The sequence below is a fragment of the Zingiber officinale genome, chromosome 6A (assembly GCF_018446385.1).
Source record: "Zingiber officinale cultivar Zhangliang chromosome 6A, Zo_v1.1, whole genome shotgun sequence".
Taxonomy (NCBI): domain Eukaryota; kingdom Viridiplantae; phylum Streptophyta; class Magnoliopsida; order Zingiberales; family Zingiberaceae; genus Zingiber; species Zingiber officinale.
In genome coordinates this window covers 43,460,394-43,468,988 of record NC_055997.1, presented here as the reverse complement: position 1 = coordinate 43,468,988, position 8,595 = coordinate 43,460,394, and the positions used below count along the sequence as shown (strand labels likewise).

The 8,595-nt window shown below is 35.9% G+C and overlaps 1 pseudogene; it reads left to right on the top strand.

The window, feature by feature from the left end:
- Nucleotides 1–3,962: 3,962 nt before the first annotated feature.
- Nucleotides 3,963–7,089, top strand: LOC121994776 (annotated as a pseudogene).
- Nucleotides 7,090–8,595: the final 1,506 nt, after the last annotated feature.

The window sequence follows — 8,595 nt, the reverse complement described above, 5'->3', positions numbered from 1 at the left end:
GTGCAATTGGAGCGTCAACGTTCACTGGTTGTGATCAGTTGGCAACAGCTTAACTCTTGCTTATTGGTTCGAGCTCAGAGACACCAGTGAAAACCATGGATGGTATTGGTGTGAGTTCAGAGAACTAGATGAGGAGGAAGAGTGATTAGCGACGCCTGAGTTGGCCGTAGTGATTCGATACAGGTGACAGTGATTCGGCTCTGGCTGAAGACAGTGAGAAAGCAGAGCAATAAGAAGAAAGAAGAAGAGAGGTTTGGGAGAGGATTTTGAAAATCTCTCTGTCGATCAAGCAAGAGTGCTGTGTTTTTGAGCTCTTGGCTGAGGAACTTCTTCTGTCTTTGCGCTTTGCTTTCATCGTGGCTGTAAGTTTATTGTTCATTCCTTTTAGCCACTAAACTCTGTAAGTCTTGTGCTTCATTTCAAATCTTTTCTGAGACTTTGTGGAGAGGTTACTCCACCGAGAAGGAGAAATACTTAGCCGGAATCTGTCCGGGGTGTGATCTACCGAAAGATCAAGGGATCGTCCACCTTACGGATACGTTGAGGAGTAGGGGCAAGTTATCCCCGAACCTCGTACATCCTTGTTGTGTTAGTGATTAATTGAGTTTTAGAGGAGGCTATTCACCCCCCCCCCCCCCCTCTCTAGCCATCCGAAGATCCTAACATTCTCGTCCCTCGAACATTACACATGTCCTTCTCGTCTACCAGTGTACTCTTCTACAACTCCTCGTCCCTTGGATGCACCGAGCCTATCAGCTCATTTTCCATGTCATCCTTCTCATCCGTTGCGTCTTCCACTCGACTTCTTATGCTCTTAAGTTTCGGCACACTTAAGCAATGCATCAAACACAAACAGGACATAACTTAACTTGCTTGACCACATCAAAACTATCATGAGGTACTTATAGCAACCTATGCTTAAGTTTTGATCAACAACAACTAGAATAATTTTTTTTTTGTTGTTGTGTTGCCTTGTTTGTTATTGTTCTTAATTTTTAAATTCTTTTCTGTAAAATTTCTTCACCAAGGAGAAATTTAGAGATAAAAATTATATTATTATTATTACTATGTGTGCCTATTTCCATCATGATTTAATTGTACTAAACTTACATTTCTAATTTAACTAATAAATTGTTAGATTAATATTTATTTCTGTTGTACTATACTTTATTTATTTGTTATTTTTTAAAATATATGTTTGTAAAATTTGCAATACTATTTACCCCCCCCCCCTCTTCCCCCACCCATGCCGATTCTATCCTATATATATGGTTGCCACTCCCTTTATTTATAGCTATAGGGTGACCTAAAAAAGACTAAAATACCAAAAGAAAACTCATTTAGTAAAGGGCTATGCAGAGTGCTTAGCTATTTTAAGCTTCAACCCAAATAAAGATAGAATTGAGCCTACATATCAAACATATCCCTACTACATAGACATGAGACTTAAGTGACTAATTAAGCTCATGTAAGGCTTTAATTAGGTTGACTAAGCTCCATTACTTTCTCTTGGACAAATATTCTTTAATTGTAGTTTTGGCCTTCACAACTTCAATTAGTACATTAACTACTTCCTTCATCTTTTTAGCCTTAGCCTTTATAATTAGACCTTCATTGATGCATAATGGATCATCATTAATATCTAGAGTGGGTTGCTCTTTTTCTCCAGAGCCTTAACTTGATCACTATCATTAGCATGTTGGGCAACTTGTTCTCTTTCTTTGACTCCATAAATTAATTATTTATTTTTCAATTATTTTTTAATGGTTTAAAAGTTATTTTTTAAAATTTTGCAAAGTGCCTTTCAAAAATATTTTTATTAACTACTTTTAAAAGCTATCAAGTTTTGTAAAATAGTTATTTTTGGAAAATTATTTGAAAACTTTTTAAATAATTTTGAAATGTTTTGAAAATTATTTTACAAAATGTGCATAAATTCTTGACAACTATTTTAAAAATCTGCTTTCAAAGGAAATAAGACTAAATTTAGAAAGATTTGGAAATAATTTTGAAAATTTTTTAACACATTTTGCTAATGATTTAAATATTTTTGAAAGGTGATTTTACAAAATATTTTTGAAAGTTCCTTTGAAAATTATTTTTAAATATGTAAATCCATAAGACTATAATTTGAAAAATTAGTTAGAAATTACATGGACATATCTTTGAAAATTATTTCAATAAGACTTATTTTGAACATTATTTAGAAATAATTTTGAAAAATTATGTATTTCAAAGTATCATAATTTGGAAATTTTGAAAAGTGATTTCAAACTAAATTTTGGAATCAAAGTATATTTTCAAAACTTAATGGTTTTAAACCTATTTTCTCATTTTGATGTATGTCAAAGTGGAGAATATCAGTTTAAAGTTTGAAAGTTTTTAAAGTTGAAATGGTTTGTTATTTTCAAAATCTCAAGGGGAGTTTTTAAAATTCAAGGGGGTTTAAAATTCAAGAGTTTTAAAAGGGTTTTTAAATGTATTTTTTGAACTTTAAATTATATTGTCATACATTAAAAAGGAAGAGATTGTTGGTGCAAAGAGTACCGGATAATCAAACTTATATTTTGATGTTGGCAAAAGTTTAATGCTAAGTCCTTTTTTGTTCTGATATCTTTGTTAAGTGTGCATGACTTAACATAAAATTATTAATAGGTCAAGTGAACTAAATACTAGGAAACAGAAGCCTGGTAGGTTAAGTAGATCGGGTACTAGGCAACAGAAGACTCAGTGGATCAAGAGACTATATACCAGGAAGATGAAGTCCAGATGGGTCAGTGGGACTGGATATCTAGTAGGACAAACCCTATGGGTCAACAAAGATAGGACATCAAAGACATGGTTGATCAAGTGATTAGATGCTAAATAAAGGAAGCTTATGTACGAGCATTCAGTAGCATGACTAATTTATGTACTCTAGTATAGCCATATTTCCCTTCGAGCTATGACGAGAAGAAAATGAGGCTATCAACCTCCATTTTGTTCTTAAAGAATGATAATCAAGGCTACTTACAAGAAAGATGATTAGCTCATGGCCTCCTGATATGGTTGCACTCTATTCAAAATTCAGACAAGAAAGAATCGACTAACTGGGTCATGAAAACTCTGGATTTGGTGTTTTAACTTTTTCTTTTATTTGTTTTAAATTTTAAGATTAATTTTCTTGTCTAAAAGTTAGTTGAGATTTTATCTCAATTTTTTAAGGATAATTTTTCTTTTACTTTTACTTTTTTTTTTGTGACTTTTTCTTATTTCTTAAGCTATTTAAAGAAGGGTTAGGGTTCCTATAAAAACATGATAAGTTTGGATTTGATTTGAATAAAGTATATTTTCATTTAAAGCTAGAGGTGTCTCCTCTTTGTTTACGAATTATATTTCTATGTTTTTCTCTGTAAACCTCTAATTCAAACATTGCACCTAGAGGTTCCTTCCTCTGTGTCAGTTGGTATCAGAGCTTTAGATCTAATGGATGGCCGTCATGGTCATGATTATGATCATAATAGGTAGGTTATAGCTGAGGTAGCCTTGCACCATAGACGTAGCACCCAAAATAAATTTTGAGATCTATAGAGACATGTTGCAAAGTTATCCTAGTGTCTAGTAGTACAAGATCTTGAAGAGTGTGAGGTACGTGGTCAAAATCATGACAGACTGGTTCAGACTGAGGAAGTCTCACATTGTGATCATAGTATCTGAGATCTTAAAGGTTGTAAGTTATTTTATTTTAATTTGGATAAAAAATTTCTTGATAAAGATATGGACAATAAGATTGAAATTCTCGGTGATCCAATTTACGACGAAGATGAGACTGAGTCTACTAGTGAGCCAGTTTATGATGAGGAAGAGGATGAGGAGATCACCAAGAGGAGCAACAAATTAGGGCTTCTCTTGGGATTGATCCAACCCTTAACCAAGAGGATGAGGAGAAACCTCATCAGGAGTTTACGGAGGAAACTCAACCGATGGAAGTTATATCAGTCCAACAAGCAACTACACTAGAAAATCAACAATGGTAAATGCTAATTTTTCCCAAGGGAAATATTGTAGACCACTTTTCGATATACCCTGATGTTGCTTATTCAACCACTTTACCTTATGAATGGAGCAGATATGCACAGTTCTCCCTTGAAGTTGTCAATAAAATTCATACATCAATTTAATGGATGAGAAAGTAATCGGAGAATTTCTTCATTTATGTCTCTAAGAGAACTTTACGTCCATAAGGTTGAAGATTACTAGTGTTATGACTCAAAAAAAGAAACTGATTATGTTGGCCTTAAGTGTCGAGGAGTGACTTGTTACATGAACTCTCTTCTATCGACTTTGTATCATATTCCATATTGCAGAAAGGTTGTGTATCATATGCCAACAACAGAGACATCTGGAAGCATTCCCTTGGCTCTTAAAAGTTTTTTCTATAAACATCATTATAGTGACAACACTTTTGCAACAAAGTAATTGACAAAATCTTTTGGTTGGGACACATATGATTCTTTTATCTAACATGATGTCCAACAACTCAACGGGGTTTTATGTGAAAAACTAGAAGATAAGATGAAGGGAATTGTGGCTGAGGGAGCAATCCAACATTTGTTTGAAGGACACCATATGAACTATATATTAAAAGCATTAATGTTGACTACAAATCCACCAGAAAAGCATCCTTTTATGATCTACAGCTAGATGTAAAGGGTTGTCGTGATGTTTGTGCCACAATTTAAAAGTATATTGAGGTAGAGCGCAAAAATAAATATCAAGCAAAAAAATCATGGGATGCAAAATGCTCCGAAATGTATTTTGTTCATTGATTTCCCACTAGTTTTGCAACTCCAACTTCATTTTGAATGTGATGTCATGCTAGATACAATGGAGAAGATAAATGATCATGGTGGGGTGCTCGGTGGACATTTTTATCTAGGATAAGTGCAACATCGGCTAATTGCTTTTGTCGAGTTGATGATAGAGGATCTATATCCCGGACTACCACATGATACTATTATAAACTCGAAGCTGAGTTCTTTTCAACCTAGGATATTTGATACAGGAGCATCGAATAGCAGGACCAATTTATATCCTCCGATATAGCTATATTCCCCTTCGAGCTATGACGGGAAGAAAACGAGGCTACCAACCTCCCTTTTGGGTCTTGAAGAATGACGATCGAGGCTATTTACAAAGAAGATGATTAACTCGTGGCCTCCTAATATGGTTGCACTCTATTCGGAACCCATATAAGATGGAATCAGCTAATTAGGTCATCAAAACTCTAGATTTAGTTTTTTTACCTTTTCTTTTATTTATTTTAAATTTTAGGATTAATTTTCTTTTCTAAAAGTTAGTTTAGATTTTATCTCCTTTTTTTTAGGATGAGTTTTCTTTTACTTTTTCTTGTTTCTATTGTGACTTTTTCTTATTTCTTAGGTTATTTAAAGAAGGGTTAGGACTCTTGTAAAAACATGATAAGTTTGGTTTTGATTTGAATAAAGTTTATTTTCATTTAAACCTAGAGGCGACTCCTCTTTATTTATGAATTATCTTTCTATGTCTTTTTCTGTAAACCTCTAATTCGAATATCGCACCCGAAGGTTCCCCTGCGTTAGTTGGTACCAGAGCTTTAGATCTATTGGATGGTCGTCATGGTCATTATCATGGTTGCGACAAGCAAGTTTCGACTGAGGAAGCCTAAAACAAGATTCGAGATATAAAAAGACAAGTCACAAAGTTATCCCGACGTCCAGCAGTGCAAGCTTATAAAGATCGTAAGTTCCTTTATTTCCCTTATAAAAAAAATCCTTAATTCTCAATCAAGGAGAGATGTCGAAGTGCGAGTTTGGTTTAAAGGAATTTAGCATCAATCGCCCTGCCTCCTACAACTTCTAGAGAACTCTAGCTCCGCAGTGCTTCTACGTCCCCCTCCTCCTATGACTGCAGAGACAATCATGAAGATGCGGAACTCGACAACATCAACGAATCCTACTCTACCAATCATCTGATCATTGGAGGAGGCATAGAAGATGACAAGATCGAAATACTTGGTGATCCAGTTTATGATGATGATGATGAAGTGGTTGATGTTATCAATGAAATTGATGAGGTACCTTATGATGAGGTAATAAGACATGAAGTTTTCACATCTAGGGATCAAAAAAATAGATTATTGAAGACCAAAATGCAATAGAAGATTATGGAAATCGTTTGGAGAGTGTTGAGGATAAAATCCCAAAACATAACGAATCTTCTCAAGTAATTAATATTGAGGATGGGACTAGTGTATATGTCAAACAAATAAGTCTTCAACTAATGATGTTCTGGATTCTTCTGTTCCAAGGGGAGAAACTAGTAGGTATCATTTGGGCCAAGAAGATGCTCTTCGATCTGGCATAGTTCCATTAGTAATTGGTTTTCTACAGATTGCTACAGGTGCTTCCTACCATCCACCACCTTCAACCCCGCCTTAAGTTTCCAATTGTTATTTTGATGGCGGTAATCCAAACATCCACATCTTTGAGGATGACACAATCATTTCCAGTCATACCACTTCTTCTATTGTTTCTTCAGATATGGACGTGTCAAAGATGAAGGTCGATGCCGCTATAATTTTGCAGCATTGCAAGGATGGTTTCCAGGGAGAAGCAATGCATTCTCTTGGAGCATCTACTATTTTTTACTTTAGTTCTGTTGGTGTGAAATTTTTCATCTTTTGAAAGTAACAATGGTATTAGTGCCATAGGCAATCTTGATGTTGTGGAAGAAGCAGTTTTAAAAATAGAAGTGGATAGTTTTGCAATGTCTGAATGGCATCAAGGGAAGGAATAGGACAAAATTAAGGAGGTTTTGGTGCCTCAGAGCTCTTATACCGGGCCTTCCTCTGGTTTTGATGGTGATCTTTTGAACCGTGATGGCTTTGAGATTACTAATGGTCAAAGTTACTGGGAGACTGATCTTAAGTATCATCTTGATAAACAGACTGCACTCATTCTTGCTGAAGAAATTGAAGAGGCTAGGCAAACTACGAAGGATGAAAAAGAAAGTCATTTCAAAGACTTGGTCAAGAAGCCTCCTGAGTTCATCTACCTCACGATCACTTGAGCTCGATTTGAGGTGGTAAACATTGACCCATTCAAGAAGTGCATGGACCAGTGAAGTACTTGAGGGATGTGAAGATGGCCAAGAACAGTGTTCATGATGTCATGTTCATTGACGGATCAACGAGGATTGTCAAAGTCGAACATCTACTAGTAGATTTTGCCGATTTAATGTCAGATAATTTTCCTCCTAGGATACCTCTTGATATTATTCTGAACTTGAGGATGATATTTTTTTCAATCATGGGTGATTGATACAGAAGGAGATCTAAAATATTCAGATTTGTATCTTTTAGATTTTTTTAATTAGTTATTCATTTATTAAGTTTAGCTTATTTTTTCCTTAATTAAATTTAATATTGTCCTAAATCTTAGGAAACTGTCTTATTAGTTAATTTATTCTAAAATCTTAAGGAACTTGTTAGCAATTCGAGCCGCAAAAATCGCTTTTTGCGTTACAGAAATCCCGAAACTAGCCACAGATCCGTGTGAAGATAAATAAAAATTCATGTACATGTTTGTCTACACTAGATCTACCTTAGATCTACATGAAAGAAGTGTTGCCCTTGTAGCAATGCCCTTCGTTTATCCCGCTTGTCCAAATGATTGCCGGATCTCGTAGAGTGTCAAGTGTACACTCCTCTACACGTATCGACACGGACAAAAGGTGGAGAGAAACCACTTAGAGTGTGCTAGCACCCTTGAGAGGTTTCGACAATGAAGGAGAGGGAGAGAAGAAGAAGAGAGGAAGAAGATGAAGCCTTGAATTCACACCCCTTGAATTCAGTTAATGTGGCCGGCCACACTTGAGAGGTTTTAAACCTCCATGTAATACCAAGAGTCATGGCTCTTGGTCTCCCTCATGAGGTGGCACACAATTGTTGGGTTTTTCGGACCGCAAAAACCGCTTTTTGCGTTGCGGAAACCCCGAAACCCCCACCACCGGATCCGTGCGAAGAATAAAAGTAGAAAAACTTCGAGTATGAGTTTTCTAAGCCTAGATCTACTTTAGATCTACAAGATGAAGAGGTTACCCTTGATGCAAAGCCCTTCGTGTAATCCCGCTTGTCCATGGTTCATCGGATCTCGAAAGTATCAAAGTAAATACTTCTCTATATGTATCCACACGAACAAATGATGGAGAAAACAACTAATAGATGTGCTAGCACCCTTAGAAGTTTCGGCCAAGGAGGTGGAGGAGAGGGAGAAGAAGATGAGAGCTTAAGAGGAGGAAGAAGATGATGGAGTTACAAAACAAAATTGAAACTCCACAAGCACTAAAAGTGGCCGGCCACTTTTCATGAGGGGTTATATATGTTGGTGCAACCTTAGGTCAAGGTTGACCTGGTTGACCCGACTCGAGTTGACCTGACTCGAGTTGTATTTTGATGTTTGACGAGAACAGAAGAGTTGTATTTTGATGGGAGATTGTTGGTGCAACCTTAGGTCAAGGTTGACCTGACTCGAGTTGACCTGACTCAAGTTGTATCTTGATGTTTGACAAGAACAG